The following is a 22551-nucleotide window of genomic DNA, read 5'->3' as shown; positions in this document are numbered from 1 at the left end:
TTGTGCCGAAACGACTACGGATTTTTGGCGGGCTTTTATTTTTGAACGGGGTTTCAACTCCGATACGCGAAAAAGAAACATTCGAGATACAGCGTTTTTGGCAAAAGTATGTTGTCGGTTTCGTCACTGACGGGAAGTCAGGGTGACGCGAGTCAAACGAATTTCTGACGGATTTCAATTTCGGGGTACGCGCGAATGCGATGAAAAGAACCGATTGACGTTTATTCCTTCCGATAAAAGTGCTTCGTTCTCATTAATGACTGTAACGTCGGGTCAGTTAGCCGCAATAGTTTTGCTCGGTGACGCAGATGAGAACGAAATTGCTATATCCACGCAAAGTGGCCCGATGGAATTACTGGGGGGAGAACGGCCACCTCCAACTCTCAGATTGTAGCTGCCAGTGCAATTTTTTAATCGAGTTAGCAACTTCCGCTTTTAGCTACGAGCGCAAATGACGTAAACTCCGCGCGACCAAACTTTAACCCTTCTAGAATAAATCTAATTTTTCGAAATCAACCGCGACATAAAGTAGCCAAACTACAACTACACAACTTTCATGTGAATCGAATAATTCTCGCGGTACGTTTATCGAAACCATTTTACATAATGAATAATGAATTAAAGAAGCGTTTCAATGTTGCAAAGTAAAAATGAGAGACGAGAGAACATTTAGAATTTGCACAAGTTGCAAAATCGATGAGTCGCTAAACATTTTATGACGGGAAATTTTCACATCAACGTGTCGAAAATTGCATTTAGGAAGAGCACGTACTATTCTTGCATAAAACAGGGAATCATCGTGTTTTCGGACACATGTACATTGTCGGTGCAGTCGTTGCACGTGCAGCGAAAGCTGCACGAGACTATTTGGAGGCCATTGGCAGGGACCACAGACACATTGGCGGCGTTGGCCAGTCAGTTTTCTGAATTATTGAAACTAGGTTGGACGCAGCTCCACGTAGATATCGCTGCCTAATGCTTCTGACCGAAACGATTCCATCAATATAAATATATCCTACATTATATATATATATATATATTTACAATATAATATATTATAGAGCCGTATATGTGATAGCACAAACTGCAGAAATCAAAGTCTTAAACGAGCTGGATCTTAAGCTGCTTCGGTAGTTAAATAAAGGCTTAGGAATGCAAGAGATCCGGGTTCGAGCCCCGGCCAAGGTAATATTTTTTGCAGTAAGAATTATTTATAGATTTTGATATGTCATTCAACATTATTAAGATTATTTCGAAGATGCGAAACATAAAAAGTTTGTTAAATTGCTAGTCAATTTAGCTCGTGATATTACTGCGGTAATTTAGTAGAGTTAGCGTTTCTAAGGACTACATACGTAGTATATAAATTCATATAAGATATACAAGATCAATTAAGATCCGTTTAAAGCTTTGATTTCTATAGTATATATATTCATTGTATATATATATATAAAATATATAAAATATATGTGTGTGTGTGTGTGTGTGTGTGTGTGTAGTTAAGTCATCGATTTTGACTTCGGTTACAATCATGCGGCATGATATATATAAACATTAATTCTATATTCAGATGTGACACAAAGATAAAAAATGATCGTTGGTTGTTGGGAAATAAGCGTTCACGCCATGTATATTTTTATATCTATTATTCTCACTGTTTAAATTTGAATTATGTATCTACGAGATTTGTATTAATCATAGATTTCATTCGATTTGCTGGCCGTTTTTCTGTTCAGATTTACCTTTATTTCCATCTTTTCGCGAATTTCTCTAAAAGATTCTATACGAAGTTAAATGAAAGTAAATTTATAGAAAATTCAATAAGAATTTCTGTTTCGTTTTCTCTGCAAGTCATCTTTACAAGTATTACCAAAATCAAAATTGAATATATTTTATACATAAGAAAATAACATCCACATTATGGTTGCTACTTTTAGATTAGTATTCGCGCTGGAGATGAATAGTTTTCCTCTTCCGGGAGATTTCTTTTCGAAATTGGAAGAAAATTCTTTTCGATGCTCTTCAAAATAGATTATTAAAATTTAAAATTAGTCCGAGATTTTTTTCTGTTAAAAAGGAGTTTTCAACTAAGAACCGGAAAGGTCACAACTAATTTTCGCAAAGAAATAACACTCGGTTTTATGCTTAAGGTTGTATTAGCTATACAGTCTCTGCAAAATTTTGCAGAGAAAATAAAAGTATATTAATATTTATATATTTTCTATATAAAAATATATATAAATATTAAAACTATGTATATACATATGAAACAGCTGAGTGAGTATTATCTGTTTAATTATATATTTTTAGATTATTCATTTTAGGTTATTCATTAAATTATTATTATATTTTGTTGCTATAACTTTAATGTAAAAAATAATAAGAGTTTTATTACGATTTATTTGGTTCTGTAAATAAAGTTTGCTTTATTTATTAAATAATTTTTTTATTCACAAAAATTTAATTATCGCAAAAAAATTTTGCAAAACGTTGAAACTCTTGTTATCATTTTTCACGTTGAAGTATTATAGTAAAAAAATATAATAATTCAATAAATGATCTATAAAAATGAATTATTACAAATATAATAAACTATTTCATAATTTCATACATACATATGGTTTTAGTATTTATTTTTTTACAGAGAAAGTATAAATACTAATACATTTCTAATTTCAAAATTTTACAAGGACTGTGTAGTTAATCTTAAAACTATGTAGTCAACTTTATAACGAGTTATTTTAGCCACGAGTGGTTTTATCAAAATCTTACAAGAGAAAGATATATATATATATATATCTATACTTCTTCCTCCTGTATAGTTTATAACTTTAACTTATATTACACTACTTTTATTAACGTATATTATTCATTCTACAACTTTAATTAAGGTATAGACTGAGACAGTGAGATACAGAGAGAGAAATATATACGAGTACCTTTCTCTCAAGTAGAGTTTTAACAAAATTGCTTGTGGCTATACTCTGTTATAAGATCTAGCTTAACCGAACGATGCAATCATCCCGATTGATCTGCATCGATTCTGCATCTCGCATGCTAATGGCAGACTAACGTAAGCCGTATGCGGGTTGTGAATTCGCGAGATTTGTTCGATGCCGGAAACTCGATACGGCAATTTGTTCCCGTGTGTCTGGTGTCGGTCACCGAGAATAGATTTTTACCGCGACAGAACGGCGTGCAGCGTCGCCAATCGGCGTTCATCCTGGTGTTGCGCGACGAATTATTTACTTCTTGCCAGGAATAGGCCGGCCGTAAATTTATTTATCCACTGTGTCCCTGCTCGCAGGGCATTCGACCGAAATACAGTTTCGTTCCGAAAGACTCGTCCGGCTTGCCTTCACGGATCTTGTCTGATTTCTCGATGTTCCAGCGCTTCAATGCTAGTGAATCTGCCTTGGAGCGAGTTCTCGGCGACTTTGAGCCGGGTGGTTTTTGTTACCGCCTTATATATCTCGTACAATGCAGTGTTTCTCAATGAAATATCGAATTGATTTTGTCTAATTCTCGTTTCAAATCGATGTAATAAATCATTGTCTTCATACAAGCCATGTAGCGAGTGAAATATTCTGATGATCTGAAATTGATGGGGAAGCATAAAAATATAAAAGTGGACAATTATATCAATTGCTATAATTATAGACTTTCATTGTTCTGCATATTCGAAGAGGTAGATTTCTTATATGTGTGAATATTTTTTTCCTGTAAAATTCTGAATCTAAATCTGATCAAGACTGTGTTTCAAAATTCACTACCAGCAAAAAGAAATATTTGTACGATCCTTGTTGCGAGAAATAATGGATAAATTTAGCAAGGCTATATTCCAAAATTCACTAGTCAGTGCTAAAAATCTATAATTTATGTTACGTGCACTATAAATTTTCAGCACCGGCAGTGAATTTTGAAACGTAACCTTACTAGACTTATGTATATTACATAGATTTTATACGTCGATTATTTTTCGCAGGAAAAATAATATAAATATTTCTCCTCGTCAAGGTGAGAGCTGCGAGGTGAATAGAATGTTGACGAGGCACTCGTGAAAAGTGCAAGGTGGGCGGAAGGTGCGACTTGAGAACATTCATTGTGGTAGACGAATGAGCGCGGGCAACGTTGGCCGACAATTGCCAATTACTCAGACCGACCTGTTAGGTCAATTGGATTCGCGTTTTCAGCCGATTCAGGAGTCCGGTCATGTCCTACCATGAAATTACTCGCTGGCCACACGCATCGTTGGTGTTCTCCTGGATTGCCGTCTTTATCATGGCGAGACCCTCGATAAATACCGTTTAGCTGTATCATTTTCGTAGATCAGTCTTAATATTTCACAACACGTTACTGTAACTTACTGAAACACAAAGGAATATTAAATAATAATCTCGATTAAATGCTAATTCGGAGAATTACGTTGTAATGGAACGATACGCAATAATATAATAAAGAAATCTCATTCTGATTGAAAGAAAGACATCTTGCAGACTCGAAGAATGTCGGCTATTACTGGTTCACTGGTTTGCAAGCCGATTTTTGCCCGAGGCTGTACACGCACACGTGTGTGTATCCTCGAGGCGCACGCATGTTCGTCTCAGCGACATATGGCAGTGCTCCAACAAGTGGCGGTAAAAACGAGTTGTGCGTATGTATGCGTGCGTGCGTGCGTGCGTGCGTGCGTGCGTGCGTGCGTGCGTGTCTGCGTATGTGCGTTCGTCGCTCGCTCGCTCGCTCGTTCGTTCGTTCGTTCGTGCAAGCGTACCCGCGTCCGGATATCGGTTATACATGCGATGTGACGTCTATTGTCCAGGGGTGGCCTATGAAAGGGTGTCGTATATTTCACTCCATCGATTTCCTATTCGAAAATTGTATTCCCATCGAGATGAATGCGATACTGCTGTGAATTTTTATGATTCGAACATGGAGTTCTTATTTAAGGTTTTTACGAATTTATAAGATGGATAACAATCGAGTGTTTATTGATTCCGAGAAAATTCAAGCTGATCTATTTTACAAATTATGAACTTGCGAGGAAGAAAGAGAGAGAGAGAGAGAGAGAGAGAGAGAGAGAGAGAGAGAGAGAGGGGGGGGGGGCAGGAAGGGAAGAAAAGAGAAAAATAGAATTGCATCACTTTATTCTCATCCTTTTCCGTGCCCCGATATTTATCTTCGTTTTGGATCATCTTGCATCGTCCGTAATCCTTTCGCAAAAATACGCGACGCATCATCAACGTAACGAAATTAAAGTAGCCTGCTCTGTTAATTTGTTTCTTGATGAGTGCACGGGTTAAGAATAGGTAATTAGTTCTGGGGGAGAATTTTCTTTTTATTCTTTATGAACTTGCGAATTTTGCTTCGTCTTCGTCCTTTCTAAACGAATTCCATTTGTTTCGGGATCCAAGATTTATGACGATTTTATGAAAGGCGACGTGTTGGTGACGTAATAAAATTAAAACAGGGGAGGTTGTTGCCTCAGGTTATTTTTTTTATCTGACCGGATTAAAAATATGTGATATTTGATCTCGTGTAAACTCGGATTGTTTTCTGCAATATTTTTTCTTCTCATATCTTTATAAAGTATGATTTATTTATTTTATTTTAATTATTCACTGATTATATATATATTATGTGTAATTTTGTCTGACGTGATCGGAACAGAATCTGTATAAACCAAAAGATTAAAAGTCTTCTGCCAAGGAACTTTTTAAAAAATTATTATACAATTCCTATATTCTTTAAAAGGAAGCTAAGAAACTCTAATCATAACTCTCGAAAATTAAAGTGGGGATGATAACTTTACATGTTCTTCTGCAAAATCATCAGCACCTCTCCTCTAATACAATTGTAATGCGTTTTACAAATCGTGAAAAAAGAGAGTTTGGTTGCATGAATTAGAATGCTAACAGAAAATAGACAAATCAGAATTTTCTAATCATTTGCACACGTACTTCCTGTATTGGCTCCTTTTTTTTACGTAATTGATTTATTCATTTGAGCCTAAATTGTTTATTAAATATAAGAATTATAATTGTTTTGTAATAATTGTTTATAAAATATCAGAATTTTGTAGTTATAAATACATTATAAATCTAGTCGAAATAATCAGATCAGAATGTTCGTTCATTTTCAATTAGAAATTTTCCCTCAGTATATTCCTGATCTTACAGTTTCAATCATCGATCAAAATAAAGAGAATAACCGCGCGCGTTTATACTTTGGGAATTTATTTTGTATATGTATAAGCCATGTGTGCACGTAAAATGCCAGAAACGCACGATCGCCGTCATAGGACGTGGTGCGAAATCGCCAAGGCCAAGGTCAACCAGTGCTGTGTCAAGAGGCTCTCGTTCCACCTGGTTCCTCTCCTTACCATTGTTCCGAAGAACGTCCGTTGAATATCATCCCGAGCAATCTGGCGCAGAGGCGCGTGAAGGAGAAGGAGGATTAAAAACAGAACGGCAGGAAGAAACGAGGATAGGGATGGAGAGAAGTGAAAGAGGAGAGGTGAGGAACGGGAAGTGGGGAAAGGAGGAAGAAGCGCGGTAGACCAGCGGAAGTGTGGTTGCTCCACTGGCTCGGCAACGCGTGAGGAGGCGAGAAAGGATGAGGAAAAAGGAGAGGAAAATAACTCGCATTACACGAAAGAAAAAAAAAAAGAGAAAGAAAAACGGAACAACGGCGAACGGTGGGAAATTTAGCATAAAATTACACGGGAATGGCGGGTGGTTAACGAGAGGTGTCGGATGGACGGACGGACGGACGGATGGACGGCCACGGCACGGCGGGATGCACCGATTGTAATTCAAATCGCGGCCGCGCGTACAAGCGTCGACAAAAGTTCGCAGTGAAACGCGATGCTCGTTGAAAATGAACGGGCACATCCCGTCGCGAAGCGTCGCGTATCTTTGTTCTCGATGTCAGTATTTCCGAGATGTAATTTTTTCTTCTTTTTTTTTTTTTTTTATTTGAGGATTAAATAATGAAGGACGCTTTAGAAGAAGTCGTCGCGAAAAATCCCAAGGATTCTTCTAAACGTTGTAGTTGTCCTTCGGATCTATCGGATTTTTCAGGAACATTTCCGATTGTCCGGGAAGCGAGGGAGCTCTTTATCGATGTTCAGAAGAGACTGGAGTCTTGCAAGAGAATAATTTTTGGACAGAAATAATCTACGAGAGGCTTATTTCTGGTCGGTACGATGCACTGTTCGGTTTCCCTGGTGCGCTTCCTTACCGTCGGCGGATGAAACTAGGGTTTCTACCTTATCTTCCAGTGGCCAAGAGAGTCAGCTGTTGAAGAAAAGGTCAGCTGATTGATAGACACGTCACGCGTCGAAGCGGAACGGCCAATTAAATCGATTCGCACTCGAGAATCGCGGCGCGGTTTGGCTTGATATCGCTCGACTAAATCGCGTCCATATTTATGTCTCAGTGCAACGAACTCATATTGAGAAAAATGCCTAATTAAATTAATTGGTAGAGATAACCGAAATTCTGATTTACATAATTCTTCTGGTTCGTTTTGGATCCGAATTTTAATTATTCCAATCAGATATTTTTCTCAGTGCAGGATAATGTTCTTCTTTCCTTGCGAAGGAAGTCTTCTATAACATTTCTTTCTCTCGTTCATCTTTTACACTCATCTCTTCGTTTACTTGCACGCGATTCGCGCGGCTGAACGGCTTTCGACCGGCTCAATCTCGATGAGAAAAAGAAATCTTGATGTTTCGTACGGATGCGTTTCCGTTAATTGAAGACTCCACTAATTACCGTCGAAAGTTCTAGACGTGCGAACGTCCGAGTGCTGACATTCTTGGGAAGCGCCGGAATGTGCATGCGTCTTAACGACTTGGGCGGATCTTACTTTCGTTAATTCTTTCTTGTGCGATGGAAACTTTATCGGGTGATGAGATGGATAAGTGTGTCAGCGTTTTCCTCTTAATTCCCATCAGTCATTTCATTCTTGTTTCTCTCGTTAACTCAAGTGTTCGTGTGGAGGTCAAATTGACTTGGATGTTTAAACAAATGAAATATTACACTGGAAAAAGAGTCTGATTGTATTAATTTGGAATTCTGGTTGAAATTATTATAAAGCACAGACCATTTCAACAATATTGCGGCGACATTGCACTAACATTGCGAATGTTGCAGCAATTTTTCTCAATGTACTGAAGAAATATTTTTTAAATATAATATTTGTTTATAGGTATTGCTTGAGAAATTCCCCCAAAAATTTGTAAGGCGAGATAAATACATATATATTTGGACATTGGAGACAGAAAAAATGAAAATTCTGAGAGCAAAGAGTAAGCAACACGAACAGACATTTCTTTTATGCATTTCTTTTAATTTCTAATGATTGAAAATAATTATTTTATGTTTAAAATAAAATCGTGCGTCAGTTTATAATTTGTTATAAATAAAAATAAATTGCTTATATATAGAATATAAATATCTGCATTATAATGTAGATTAAATTGATTTCTAAAAAAAACACGATTTATAAATTAATAAAGAATCAAGAAAAAGGTCTCTACTTCTGATTTCTTACGTTAAACGGATTGTTCTATTTTTTGTTGAACTTGTCAACTTTGTCTATGTTTAGAGAATATCTTTTGCAGTTGCATCGATACAAATTAAAATTTAACACTAATCAGACTTGATTTGACAATGTTATAATAATTTAAATATATAAAGAGACAAATCTAACAATTTCAAAAACTGGCACTTCGACTCCAAGCTTATGCCCAATTTCTTCACTTGCAGATAAGTTGCAGATAACCTTATCCAAGAGATATCTCCATTGTAAAATGTGGGAGATATCTCTCGCATAAAATTATCTACAAAGGTGAAGAAATTAGGCATTAACCTTCGAATTTGCTTGTTATTCTTTATTTTAGACCGTCTTTTGTATTTCGTGCTGTGTTAATAATGTATCCCGAGGAAAGGGAAAGTGGTCGCGTCATGAATAAATTGAAACTTCATTGGAGCGGATGTCGACCGAAGAAAGGCCTGACCGTGTTGTCTCGTTAGCATGCAAATTCTGCGAGGGTGTCAGATCTTTTTTCCCTCTTTGGGAAATTTGTCTTACCTTCGCTTCTTCGTTTCTTCCTTCTTGTGGACACGAATCTTCCCGTGTCAGATCTTCCCGCTTCCGATCCTTATGTCAGCAGTTATTCAGAGAAACTGCGACCACCATTCTGTTATCTCGCTCGGGGATTATGTTACTTGATAACGCACGTTTCTGCTTCGCAGTAACGATCTTGGGGGTTTGCTCGTCACGATACGTCAACGGTATTAAAGCCGCTGTTTCGCGTCGATTATATTTGTAGAGTTTTAATCCTTGTTTTTTAATCATCGTTACATCGTAGTAAGCTATTATCATATTATTTTATCTTAAAGAGAATTTTGTAGATAAATATAAAATATCATCTGGTATTGGAATATTTGTTGTATTTTTTTTCGAAATACGAAAATATAAAAGAAGATGACAATAACAACAATAATAACAGTAATGATGATCGAAAAAATGATCTTAATTTTTGAAATAAATAAAATCATTAACTAGCTATTGGGAATTAGTGCTGTAAAGATGCACGATAAATATAAATATTAAAATATATATACCCGTTTTGTCGTTACTAATTTATAATAATAATAATAGTCATAAATAATTGATGTACTGAAATTATCGTTCAGAAATTTGTTACTCAAATAGCAGGAACATCCCTGCAACGCGATGTAATAACGTAAAACTGTGCCCAATTGATTATCATAACCAGAAGAAATCTTGTTAAGAAGGAAATATGTTACTTTGCGATGGAGACATTCCTGTTTCTTGCTTATATTCACCGCTGCTGCTGCTTCCTTTATTGCACCGCAAGGAAAAGCATAGAAATTTGAATTATTGCTCATTAAGGTCTCATACCGTGAGAATAAAGGCCGACTTCTGCGGAAGGGACGGCGCGGAAGGGACAGCGGGGGTGGATAGGCACGATTATAAATTCGTGAGATAATGGCGGCGCGGTACTTTTAATTAAAAAGCCGCGCGACTCTGTGCCACCGCGAATTACGTTAATACAGACTTACATCTCGCGATGGTAACTGCAATGTAAAATTTGCCCCGCTTGATTTCTGTGTTTCGCGACGTTTATCGCTCCTATCTGACTAACGACAAATAAAGAGATTTCTCAAGGCGCGAGAAATTAGCGACGCGTACATCCATTTTCCCTTTTTTTAACCTTCTAGGAATAACAGCATTGCCCTAGCTGTTAATTAAAAAAATAATTTTTTTACTGACTTTGCTAAAAATGATCTCTCGTAAGTGTGTGTATGCATCGATGTTTAATCTTTCTGGTGATTAGAAACATTATATTTCAGTATTGAATTTATAAACTGAAAATTGAAAGAATAGGCTGCACTCTAATTCTCTAATTTTAGTGCATTCTGTGCTAAAAAAATGTTATCACATCGGTATCCCTTTTTAACTCTATACTGAAAAAAGTCATGTTATATTAACAGCATTAATTGATAACAGTTTAATTGAAATTTGAAATTGAAAATAATCTTGTTAATTTAATGACAATATTAATGAAATAATACACCATGCTTTTGTTTTAATAAAAAAATGTGATCATATCAGTATCCCCTTTTAACTCTACACTGAAAAAAGTAATGTTGTATTGATAGCATTAGTTGATAAAAATTTAATTGAAAATAATTTTGTTAATTCAATGACAATATTAATGAAATAATACGCTATCCTCTCGTTTTAATAAAATGTTATTTGTTTTATTAATATTGTCATTAAATTAATATTATTTTTAGACTATAGTCGTTGCCTAATGTTAATACATTTTTTTCCGTGGATCGGCACCTCTTTTCAACTTTATATTTTATGCGTAGTCTATAACGTCTATGCTCTTTTTATCTTCAGTTCTTAAGTGTAACTATACTATAATAATTTGCACAAATCTTGAATTTATCTCGAATTTATTTTTTAAGTGAATGTACGCAACATTTGCCGTTAGAGGGTTAAATGGACAAACGGAAGAGTCATTTTTATGGACACGTTTTGCGAATCGCTCCGTTAAAAAAAAATTATTAAAAATTTCTCTTTCTGTCCCAAGTTTCTTTTTTTCCATTCGCAAGATAATTCATTTAATCGAGGACGACATTTAACGTAGTTTGCGAGCAAAACGTGCGAAATTTAGGCATATCGTCGAGGCCCAAGACAAACTCTGGTGAAGCCTTGTCCTCGTCTGTCTCTCTAGCTACTAGCTTGTGGAAACTTCGACTGTGAAAGTTGGAGCTTTGGCCACGACAAGTTGGATCGGCAAAGTTACTCCTGGAACGTTTTCGCCTCGCGCAGCCTCAGTCTTCCTATGGAGGTGAAACATTTTGAATCCGTCCTAGCCACTGTTGTCGTCTTCGTCGTCGTGTTTCGTGTTTTGAAACGCCGGAATTGTGCAAGGACGAAGAACTGCGGAAGTGTTGGATGTTCACTGCTTTTACTTGCGCACAATGTGAGCGCATGTAAAAGTAGTCTCTCTCTCTCTCTCTCTTCGTGTATTTCTTCTTTTATCTCTGTACATTTTACTTGAAGTTACGTGATGGATGTTGCAAAAATTTGAAAACTATCTTGACGATAGTATAGAGATTTTTGTCCCTGACTTATTATAGTATTATTCTAGCGAAGATTTGCATAGAATAATACATATTGAAAAAAAAAAGTGTTTGGTACTTGTGACTATAATTGAAATGAAATAATTATGGGTATTAGGTACTCCATTTTTTCACTACCATAATGTTAATAATAATAGTAATTGTATTTAGAATTTTACATACAAAAAATATATTATTTACAGTCATTCTTGTTGCCCATTTTCATTGTACAGGGTCCGGCAAAATGATCTCCCACATTTTTAAATGATTAAAGATTAAAATGTGGGAGATCATTTTGCCGGACCCTGTATATACATATATATATTTTCATATAGAACTATACATATATACATAGTAATAACTGTGGTAGTGATACAATAATAATGGAACTTGTGGAACAACAATTATTTTTACCAAGCAATTATATTAAAGTTACAAATATCAAACACTTCAGTATACGGACAAAAGCGTGGGAGGATTCTATGCAATTTTGAGGGATGTCGAATGATTGAGTCAAACGCTGAAAATAAATGGAAGCGCGCATTTGGAATGGTCAGTTTGCATGCGCTTTTCAACTGTTTACAGAGGAAAATTTTATATCGCGTGCTATTTTTTTTTTTTATCGTTGATGTCGATAAAAAAAAGTGGTGTGTGCCGAGGCCGATAAAAATAAATACGAATATTAAAAATAAAATAGAAATTGAGATGGAATAAATAAAAACTCCGTAGTAAGTGCCATTTTATAATTAACTGCACGTTAAAAGTTTATACACGCGAATACGTGCGTGTAAGGGCACATGTATCCCAGGTATGCGCCGGTCATTTTAATTTCGAGAAACGGCCGTTTCGTGACGCGAACGTTCACGGGTTAATTTGTTCAGTGACGGTGCGAAACCGCTGTCATTCGTCGCTGTCGCATTTCGCTCCGCCGTGTTCCCGTTCGCGATGCGCGCTGCAACGAAACGCAAGCGTCCACGTGCGATACGATGCGACACGTACGCGACAGCCGGCGTGGAAACGAGCGGCGTGCGTGGCGCGTCGCGTCGCGTCGCGTCGCGATAAAACGTGCGCCGAGAACGTCGCAGCGCACGGACGCAGCCTCCGGGCACCTGTTACACGACCGTGACAAATCTTGTAACGGTTCGTTGCGCGCAGGCCGCGCGATAAAGCCCTTAGCCACGATGACTGCGCGGATTGTCAGTGAATTATTGGCCTGTCATCGCGTGCCGATACTGCCAAGGAATCGCTCTATGCAATCGTTTGCGTTTTTTTTTTATCAACAGTCGTTTTAGATCACTCTCATTCTTATCGAATTTCATCGATCCGCATGTTGCATTTGAGAATCAATAACAAGCGTGTCGGAATGCGCGTCTTCAAATGTTGATGATTCTATTTTCACGTAACGTTATAGATATAAAATATATTGAGATATTGATAAATAGGACACGGGCAATTGAAAGATTTTATGTTTTTATTTTGTGGAATTTTCAGGACAAAAATCCACTACGCATTATTAAATTCTTGTCATATCAAATTATACTCAATTTCAACTATTTTTGATCATTTCAATAGTTTACTACTGCTACTACTCAGTATGTTGTTAATTTACTTAAAACAATGGAGTAAACAATTTAAGAAAATGTATTAAATTTAATTGAAATTTAGTTTATTATTTTAGTTTATTATTTGTTAAATACACATATTATAGACTTTGAAACAACTCACGAATGAATTATTTTACATCTTGGCGCATTTAGAAGTTAAAAATAACAAAATGTTATATTTAACTCGATGGATTGGGTTACCATTGCTCCTTTGATATCTAACAGTGTAGTAACGCTGAAAACAGTGTCACATTTTGGAACAAGGAATACATTATTGAATATCAAAGGAGCAATGGTAAGCCAATCCTTTGAGTCAAAATGTAAATCAATCCATTTCTATGATGAATTTTAAACATTTATATTAATATATGTATTTATTAATAATAAACTAAATTAGAGCAAAATTTATTACACTTTTTGAATTAAATTGTTTAATCTCTATTATTTTAACTAAATTAACAATACATTAAGTAGAAGTAATGGCGACCTAGAAATGATAAAGACTAGAAATGATAAAAAATAACTTCAAATGGGCACACTGTTAAAAATGTCATGAAATTTAATGTATCTGTAATTAAAAATATTTGTGTATATGTACATGAAATTTAGTGTACTTTTCTTAAAATTTTATGAAATTTAGTGTATCTTTAGTGTATCTATTAAATATTATGTGACTTTGCATGAAATTTAATGCACGTGAACATTAAATTTAAATTATTTGTAACTTTATTGTCAACATTAAATATTTTTAATATATACCTGCTTCAAATTTACTTCTGTTACATGTAATGGAAGCAAATTTTTTTTTAATAGTATACAATTTGACATCATAAATTTAATAGTATACAATAAATTATTAGATAAAGAAAGGATACTTAATAAAATATTAATATCGGAAATGATTATTTTTATTTCAATAACTACTTGTCTTTATTATTTTCACTCTTATTTCAACTCTGACCGTTGACACCACATGAACTTTACGTCGAGTCGAGTGAAAATGATTACATGTAAGTTTAATAAAATTTAAACTCAGACAAGTGATTTTATTTATTCTCTTTGTTAATTTTCCGTTTTTCTTATGAATGATTAAATAGAAAATCTGACCATTTAGTGAGCGAGGTGGCTTTGACTATTGACACAATGTATACGACGTTTTTATTTTATGTAAGTTTTTATAATGCCATTGTTAAAAATTTTAATATATATGATAATCACAATGTACATGACATCGTTTTTATTAGTGTAAAGTTTTTATAATATTATTGTAAAAATTTTGTATTCATTTGGCTATTCTTTATATAACAAAATTGATATTTGAATAAGAAAGAACATGCGAGTTTGTCGTGCTTCATTTTAAATGGATAATTGCACCGACTTTAATTACATTTTTGAATAGGCTTACTTAGGTAATTTAGAATAAGATTTCATATTGATAAGGACCCAAAAAGAAGAGTTGAAACGTTTATTATCTCGTTATATTCACACAAGAACAAAGATATTTATGTGCATCCGAATATATATAATATATATATATATATATTATTGAGTGATTCGTTCGAGCCTCTTTTCATTGGTTTGTTTAATAAATTTTATTCAAGAAAGTTATAAGATTTAAAATATAGTCTTCAAAAAGTCAAGATTTAATTGTTTAATTCGCAAGTTTAACTCGTGAATCTACTGCGCTGCGAATTTAAATATTAGGATGTAAGTTTGCCATGTCGTGGCGCCACGTAGCCATGGTGTTACGTTCGCTTTATGCGACAGTTACGAAAGTTTCACGTTTAGCGTAGATCCGGTTACATCCAATGCCTCTTTCGGACTCAGGCAAACTTGGCGCCAATTTCTCGCTGCAAACTCGAGGAATTTTTCGTCGCCCCCGGAGCGTGTAAATCTTGTAAGCAGAGCAATCGCCGTGGAACTCGGGAGAAATTTCCTAACGGAATTACTACAACTTTTCGTTAGCAGAATTTCTCGATACAACACGATTAATAACTTTGTATTTTTTTATCATTACACGAACACGCGCGTAGAACCATTCTACGTTTAACTCTGATCAAGTCGTTTAATATTATATTATCGCAGTTACAAGCAAGATATTAGTCGCTTATCGACAATCAACCGAATAATATGAATATTTTATTTCGTTCAATACAAATGCGTGACAAATATTTACGAATGATAACATAATATTTACTGTACGTTGCTTTTATTTTTGACATTATACTCTTCGCTGTGACTCTGATCGATCTTAACTTTTTTTTGCTTTGTTTATTTCAGGTGAGTTTGCTTTTCGTTTCTTGAGAGACAAGAGACTTCAGCGCGCCGAGTTGGTGAGTTAAGGTCAAAAGTTTCGTAAAGATCTCCCTCGCTGGACTCGAAGGAGATTTGCTGCCGAGAGGATTTCCGCCAGATGAGTTTAGTATCGAGGTTCTCTCCGTCAGCATTGAACTTCCTCTGCTTTCATCGAAAGTGAGATTACAAAGTGAGAACGTATACATTAAGTCTAAAACTTGACCGTTAATGATAACAACTAAACGAGGTCAATTATTGTTGCCTTATTGTCAATCAAAGTTCTTAAGTTAAACGGGGGGGGGGGGGAGGGGAGCATTGATAAACAACGAGATATATATTCCTCGTGATAAATTTAGGTAGGCTTTAAATTTACAAACGTTCTAATCGGACTGTACACTTTTGTTCTGCGTTATTTCCATCAGGTACAAGCGAGTTTTCGCAGCGCGCGGTATATAAACAACAAACGTTCTCGGGAAACTTTGTAACAAGGTTTATAGGCCCCCCGATTAGGCTTATTAGGCGGGCGGGTAAAACTGTTGGCCGACGGCCGCCAACAGCCAGTTCGTTTTTCACGGAAATTGCGACGACGCGTTTGCTCAATGTTCGCCAAAGTAAGTAAAAAGTCCGCCGTCCGACGGGAACGGGTCGGAACGAGCGCGGGCGATTGGGAAATCGATGGGGCCGTGTCGAGAGCCGGTCGCGAAATTCTAAATAACCGATTGCACCCTCGGGGACGTCGGCCGGTTACCTCGTCAACCGTAGACGGCCATTCTTCGGGGGGTTGTGCGAAGAGGGAAACGGCCCCGCAGTGGCATTATGCATTTACAAAAACGGAATTGCGTTTCTTCAATCTGCGGTGCTTGGAGCCCCTCCACGTTGGTTTCTTCATGAGTTTCCCGTCCCATCCGCTCGTTTCCTTATTGCCCGAGTACGAGGAGCGCCGGCGGACAAGTGAGGCGCCCTTGACTCGCGCGATATGCGATGCCGAGGTCCTGTCTAAAAATCTCCGACCGAAATAACTCCGTCCCGCTTCTCCGCTCCGGTACTTTCCGCGAATGCGGAGCGCTCCCTCGTTGCGAGATTAAAATAAATATTAGAGCGCGTTCGACGCGTGCGATCCATTTTTTTTGCGCTCGCCCCCGGGGAAGCGCCAATCTACTTAAAATGTTAAATTAAAAAAGAATAGTAGCCCGTTTTTTCTCAGCTTGTTAAAGGTATTGGAGTTACGGAGGCACGTTACTCTTTATCACGAGGGAAGAAGCACGATAAGGCACGTTAAGGATACTTCGTAACGTTTGTTGCGGTCTTAACGAGAGGGACTCCTTGCGAACGGTTGATTTTCGGAAATTACGAAGTGGCTTAGAGCACAATGGTTCCCTCACAAACATTATCTCGCTAACGAAGCCGTGGAAATTAATTGTAACGCCTGACTCGACCCACGACGCGTTGGGCACATATGTTGGGGGTTTATGCGACTAATAACTAAGTAATTTACGATGCGAATCATTTAGTCTCTCCGGTTCATAAAATGACTTATTCTCCGACTAGTAAGATTCATTGGGGCTCATCAAAACACATTCGCGCGCGCATTCTGCATGAAATACAGACTTCTTTAAATGTTTTTATATATTAGGTCATTTAAAAAGTATCCGCGGCTTTTTGTTCAATTTTTGAATGAAAAAACCGCGGATATTTTTTAAATGACCCAATAGTTTACGAGAATAATATTTTATTTAATAATTATATTAATCCTGGAATGGTGTTTATATTTTTCTTACATATATATTTTTCTAACATTACTCTGAGTGACATTTATCATAATTAAGAATTTTTTTACTTACGCTTTTTTTATACATACTTTTTAATAAGCAAGGTGTTAGAATAACTGAACCATTTTAATATTTGAATGTAAAAAGAAACGAACTTTAATGTTAAACAATTTTAGTGTTATTTTAAACTGTAAAAGTTTTAGTAACATAAACTACTAAACTCAAAAAGTGCATGGACTGAAAAAAGATACTTAAAAATTTATTTGTGGAATATAATATTTATTTCACTGAAATAAATTTTTATTTAAATGCAGTGAAACAAAATTTTTATTAAATAAACTATCTATTGTATTTTTTTAATAATTAATAGAGATGTATTGTACAGAAATATATATTTCGTCATTATAGTAAAAATTTTTTATAACCAACAGATATCGAATAAAAAAACGACGTGTAATATTTGTTTGAGAATATTTTGACTTTTTTCTGATTCTATCTCAATCTTGAAACGCTACTGTCAGCGAAAATTCACTCATAGTAGTGTTTCGGGGTTTAAGGTAATCTTAAAAATGAATTCGGTTGGATTGTAATAAATCGTAATCTGTAGTGTTACATACAATATAATTTGCACCGAGGAAAGAAATCTATTTTGTACTTTTTCGCTTCGAGCTCTCGCTCGAATGAGTCATTCGATTCCTGATAACGCACCAGATCGACGCATGATCAGGCATTGTTTCGCGGACCATTATCGATTTCCCACGCAGCGCAGTTCTCGCGGGAATCGCGAATTCGCCTGACGTTAACATACTCGGCGTCGGAAAGCAGGAAGATGGCCGGCGAAAACGAAATTGCGTTACCGTACCAGCGCGGACGCTAAAGCGGGGAAGTCCGGGGCCGGGGACGACGGCGGGCAGCCGGTGCGTGGAAATTTTCCCCACCTGTTGCCAAACAATTCCCATGGAAACAAAGTTACAGCCACGGTTTCCGGTGGATAAATACCGCGCGTGTAGGTAACAACGTACGCGCGCGCGCTCGCTCGCTCCAACAATTCGCTCGACGAGAAATGTTTCCCGAACGAGAATGGAGAGAAAACGGCTTTCGTCGACCTGCCGCAAAAGGGACATCTGACTTAAAATACATTAACAATAAATACACTGCTGACTGGTCAACTTCCCTAACAACACCAAAGTATATTCTGTAGTTACAAATATTCCGCACTTATCACATTTCAAGTAACGACTTTTCTCTTCTTGATAAATATTTTTGGAAAATTTGTTATATTGCGTTTAAAGAAAAAGATAATTATACAATTAAAAAAATATACATATACATATGTAGTTGAATAAACTATTTTATAGTTATTGCAACTATAAAATAATTTATTTAACTATATGTATTAGTTCCAAGAACTTATACAGTTAATTACTTAATAATTGCTGTCACTCTGTTTTCGGCTGACAATGAGTGTACACTGAGAAAAGTTTGGACCATAATTATACATTATCATGATTATGACATTACTGCTATAATACTGCTACATTGTTAGCAATAATAACTATAATATTAGTAGTAATAATTATGTGTATAATTTTATCAACAAACATATATAATCAGCAACAGTAATTCATCATTTCAATCATTTTCCATGCTAATTATATGCATTTGTTTTGCATATAATACGGAAGGAACGGATGTTTCGTTGGAATACAGTAAAATTGTTCTTTCGATGTAGCTATTATTTATTATTAAAATTATATTAGTGATACTCATGATTATGGTAACATATAATCATAGTCACAAATACTAAAAACTTTTCTCTCAGTAAATGATTATAGCGGAGATTATTGAATTAATTAATCTTACTTCATCGTCAGACGTTGATCGATGATGCACAGACCAAGATATTTTATATGATATATGAAAATTCAATATGGGTAATTTAATTAAGAACTCATATTTTAATGAATGAACGTTTAGTATTTCTGCCGAGTGTCTCTTGTACTTTGAGACCGACGAGCGAATGAGATATTTCGATTATTTTTTTTTCGTCTTTTTTAAACGTCTAATATGCTTGCTATCGCTCTGATGGAAAGTGCTCGTCGAGACGAAGCATGTCGGCTTAAAAACTTAGAGAGTTTAATTAGAGACGTCTCTTGTCGCCGCCTCGAAGATCAGAGTCGTAATATAAGGGTTGTCGTCGCCGACGTTGTCACGGTCTGCACCGTAGGGGGTGCAATATACCGAAGGCCACGGGGGTTGTCTGCAAGGGGTTGTCCCACGTCGTACCGCGAGGATAGGATTTATATTTTTTAATCAGCAAAACTGCCGTTCCCGACAGTTTTGCAATGTTAGTAACTTTTTAATTTCTTTTCGCTCTGATGACGCGAGTGCACACCGAGATATCTTCTATCTTACGTTTTCTCTAAAATACGAAGTTACGGGGGAGGAGGAGGATAATCAAATATCTGTAAAAGTCGAAACTCGTGAAAAATCTCCACGAAGTATCTGTTTAATATTCGCATGTAGATATCCGGCTGTAGAGCGTCAAGTGATGGACGGCGCCGCGTTAACGATAAATAATCCCAGGTGTTAATAAACATCGCGCAACCTCTCGGACGGCGCAGTTCTGCCTTTCGGGAAATAAATTGCACCGCGTACATCTTGCCTCTCGCCGCGCGAACGATGAACGCGCGTCTAATAGAATTTTTCTCTCGACAAAGCCGCGGCGCGAGGATGCGGTACGTGATTTACGACGGTGTACACAGTGTCGCCGAAGACGACGTCTCGAGTTAATCGTTATCTTCCCACGGGACCGGCCCGAGAGCCGGACGAACACGCGTCGTGGCACGTCTTCCGAGTATGTGTAGCCTGGGTGACTACAGATATCACCTGGGCGCGTTTTATCGCTCGTTGAAGGCGCGGCGGGGGTTGGCGGCCTAATAATTTACAGCGACAAGGACGCACGTCCCCGTTATTGGCCCATAAAGAACTCTCGCTATGGTCGTGTGCTCGTTCACTATTGCCCTCCTTCGTTTTATATCATTGCGTTCGGTTCTTCATTGTTGGATTGCCAGAATGTCGACTCGCGAGATAGAAATTGTTTTTTGATGTTTTTTTAGGCGTCGCAAATATCGAATTGTAAACGTCGTATTGTAATGGCACGAATTTGTGTTACCTATCGATATATGGGATGGATTCAGCATCGTAATGACTAAATTTGCGTATGCTGTAAAATGAGAAGATATTAGGTAGATATGAGGCCTGAGGAGAGGAAGGGATCGATTGTGTAAAATGTTTTGACATGAAATGAAAATCACAAAAGTAAATAAAATCACTAGAATATTTATAATTTCATTGACACTCGTCTATACTCAAAAATATTGGTGTGAATTTAACGCTAGGTCAGTGTCTATGGATTTGTTTTCTATTTTTGGACTAAAAGTGAACTGAACTAGTGAATAAACCAGAGCTGACGAGTGTAGTGTAAGCAGACAAAGAATCAAAAATGTTCTAGTGCAAGATAAAACATCCCATATTGTTTACATGCAAATATTAGATTCATATGATAGAACTGAAAGTATTAAATAATAATATGAAAGAGGGCTATAAGCCTAATATAAAAATGTTTTTAATAATATAAATAGTTAAATCATAAACAAAAAAAATCTAAATAAAAAGACATATAAATTAAAAGGTCTGTAGTATTTTAAAAAATTAATAATTCCTTCTTGTTTTGTTACTCCCATTCACATTTCCTTCTCTATATCCCTTCCAATCTTTCCAATTTTGTACTGATCTTTGTTTCCTTGAGATTGTCTCATATCATACTGTCTCTCGTTAAGAAGCACACACTTTCATGTGTTTTAATTGCAAGTTTGCTCCAATATATATTTTTATTAACATGACTACTTTTTCTGCTGTTTTATTAATCAAGATATTTATATTATATTATTGGCATTTACACGTTAATTTATTTGTTAATAGGTTATAATACCATTGATTGATTTTTTTTAAGTTTTAACATAATACCATTTACGAATTTTATTAACATTTACACGTGAATTTAATTGTTAATAAGTTATGATACTATTTTTAACAGAATGTCAATCAATGCACATTTCGTTTAAGTTTAATGACTCTTTGGAAGTATTGGATGCGTATGAAGATTATATATTATTATTTACCAAATACTGTAAGGACCAACACAGCGTTTATATATTGCGATAACTTAGAATTTAGAGATATTATTAATTTTTTAAAATACTACAATACTTTTAAATTTATATATCTTTTTATTTAGATGTATTTTATATTTTATATTGTAAGTTCATAACCGAATTTGTTAATATTGAAAATGAACCGATCGGGTACGAAACGTTTGTTATAGACCATTGTTTTTATTTATGATTTAACTATTTATATTATTAAAAATATTTTTATATTAGACTTGTAGCCCTCTTTCATATTATTATTTAATTTTATTGAGTCTTTTGACATATCGTTTTGATTGAAAGTATTAACGTAATTCCACCATTATAAAATTCTTAATTGAAAATAATAATAGAACAAAATTTATATATTATATATATATATATATATATATATATATATATATACAATATATGTAGGCTTAGTACATATATATTTTTACCGTTTTATTATTTGGGACTCTTGTACTATTTGCACGAAGTCTGTTTTTTCTATGGCTGAACTAGTACACTGAGTTTTGCAATGGCAAGAAAGTGTCTGATTTTAGGGAACGCTTCAGTATATACTTCTTGAACTAGTGTAACCAATACAGAAACAGAAAACCTTATATAATTCTCACCGTATTAGTATTAACGCCAATGTGGTAAGAATTTAATGGGTTTAATTCATACCATGAACGTGTTGACGAACACCAGGGATTTTAAATCCATATCACGTTGATATTAATATCAACACTTTATTAATTAAATCACATTAATATTAATACCAATATGGAGAATTATATATGAGACATGATGTTAAATACTACACCGATATTTTTCAATGTATGCTGAATTTGCTCACTTTTGTAATTTTCATCTTATTTCAAAGTACACAATCGATTTTCTCTCTCTCTCTCTCTCTCTCTCTCTCTCTCTCTCTTGCTAGCATTTCATTGACGATTTAGTCTTCCTAGAATTAAATCATCAATGAGATCCTAGCAAGAGAGACAAAACAGATTTTCTA

General features: G+C 35.6%; 1 protein-coding gene across 15 annotated transcripts in view; it reads left to right on the top strand.

Moving 5' to 3' along the window:
* heph (polypyrimidine tract-binding protein 1 heph) overlaps positions 1-22551 on the top strand; it is a 532621-nt gene that overhangs the window by 162762 nt on the left and 347308 nt on the right. For 2 of the 15 annotated variants that reach the window (XM_087409813.1, XM_087409816.1), the window contains exon 2: positions 15554-15758. The exons of the other annotated variants lie outside the window; for them this stretch is intronic. The gene's annotated coding sequence lies outside the window, so the exon portion shown is untranslated. The remainder of the gene's footprint in view (positions 1-15553; positions 15759-22551) is intronic. 15 annotated transcript variants of the gene reach the window in all.

This window comes from Acromyrmex echinatior, chromosome 1 (assembly GCF_024713525.1).
Source record: "Acromyrmex echinatior isolate Ae372 chromosome 1, ASM2471352v2, whole genome shotgun sequence".
NCBI lineage: Eukaryota > Metazoa > Arthropoda > Insecta > Hymenoptera > Formicidae > Acromyrmex > Acromyrmex echinatior.
The sequence above is the reverse complement of the archived record's forward strand: the minus strand, read 5'-3'. Positions and strand labels throughout refer to the sequence as shown.